General features: G+C 31.4%; 1 protein-coding gene across 5 annotated transcripts in view; it reads left to right on the top strand.

The window, feature by feature from the left end:
* Window positions 1-1,190: 1,190 nt before the first annotated feature.
* LOC106686452 (zinc finger protein 768) overlaps window positions 1,191-1,738 on the top strand; it is a 402,036-nt gene continuing 401,488 nt past the window's right edge. For all 5 annotated transcript variants that reach the window (XM_067053093.1, XM_067053099.1, XM_067053098.1 and 2 more), the window contains exon 1: window positions 1,191-1,370. The gene's annotated coding sequence lies outside the window, so the exon portion shown is untranslated. The remainder of the gene's footprint in view (window positions 1,371-1,738) is intronic.

A 1,738-nucleotide genomic window follows, 5' to 3' on the forward strand; every position in this document is an offset into this window, starting at 1 on the left:
GTTAACAATCGTTTTTGTATTGTTCGTGATCATTTAAAAAATATGTTTTTGTAATAAATAAAAAAAAAACGATCATATACAAGAATGAATGAACGGTTGATAACATTATCTAATTATTTTGTAAGTTAAGGTTTACACCAATATATATAAAATATCAATAAAACATTATATTCAGCAACTATAAATAAGTAAAGAATATTGTGAAGAAAAGAAATGTAGGTTCGATTAAAGTGAATAACAGTATCAAGGAAATAGTAACAATAGAAACTATACTACAAAAAAAGTATGATGATACTTTAAAAATCGTTGGAGATATGATGTGACTAATAAAGAAGTGTTGAGACTTTTTGGAGAACCTTTGTTATTAATAATAAAACTACCAGTCTCGAACAAAACAATAAAGTAAAACATCTTTTTATTATTTTATATAAATGGAAAATTTCATTTTCGTAATTTTAGAAACTTTTATTTTGATGTTGATGGGAAATTTTTAAAACTCTTTTAAGGCCTGGTGTCCACCAGGTCAAATAGAGTGTGTAATTTTCATTTTTTAAAGCTTTGAAATAAAATTTTTGAATTTGAAATAAAGTCATATGTAAACTTTTTTTATTATTTTGAAGAAAATCAATCATTTTATTATTAAATACCCAAACCAATCACCGCAATATTTATACAAAAATAAAAGTAAATCTTATTTTTAAGTATTTTGTCCCACCTGTAGTTGAGTCAATTACCTAATATCCCTTCTTATTTTTTTTTTTGAGTAGCATAAATATTCATATTATTTTTGTACGCAATGTATGTTATTTAGAAGAATTTACTAATATCCCTAGGTTACTAGTATAATAAATTATGAACTATAAGTACAATATCAATGCTATCCGCAAGATTTATTATATATTACTTTATTTTAAAAAGTGGGGATCCCGGGATAGGTCAAACCAGAAAGCAGGCTCCTCTCACAATCCTACTAGTCATTTCCATATAAGGGATGGTAACAATCATCCGAAATACCAGCTCCAGATGATCGGGGCATCCCTCAAGATAGCGGTGATGGTAACGGTTGGGGTTGCACAAGGACCACCCCACCAGTGGATCTAATTTTACAGCGGCCCCCACCCCCTCCGCTGCAAGTAAGGCTCCTTGCAAATGTGCATCCTCTATGCACTAGCCCAGTCCGTCTCCGGCGCAGCCACGTGCAACTGCTCCACGTGGTCAGTCTTAGAAATCCGGGTTCTGTTTGGACACCGCCATCCTTCCAAGGAGCCGAGGAGTACTGATCCAGGAAGTGGCGGCTGGAAGTCCACCTTCCAGGACCATCTGTTGATTCCGGAATTCGGCTCCTGGTCCCTCGCAAGCGGAAGATCAAGGTAGGCTGCGCCCTCTGGTAACAACTAATGCTTAACAAGTGGCTTAGCATTATCTGCTTTTGCGAAAAACTGCAACAAAAAAAAAAATAAAAATAACACATAAGATGTGGGTTTTATAAAAAGAAAAAAAGCTTTTTAATAAAGTACTCCCTTTCATCATTTAAAAAACCTTTTTTTTTTTTAATAATGATTACGCATAAATTATTTATATCATAAAAAAAACTGTAAATTCAATAAAAATAGTATTGCAGCTACTCTACATACACTTTTTTTTTTAAAAAAAAAGATTGGCATAAAATTTGTGTATGAATAAAAATTCGTATTAAATTTTTTATTTAAGTATATATATTAACAATTCAATACAATAT

The sequence above is a fragment of the Halyomorpha halys genome, unplaced genomic scaffold, assembly GCF_000696795.3.
Source record: "Halyomorpha halys isolate HHAL.00 unplaced genomic scaffold, Hhal_1.1 Scaffold821.1, whole genome shotgun sequence".
NCBI classification, from domain to species: domain Eukaryota; kingdom Metazoa; phylum Arthropoda; class Insecta; order Hemiptera; family Pentatomidae; genus Halyomorpha; species Halyomorpha halys.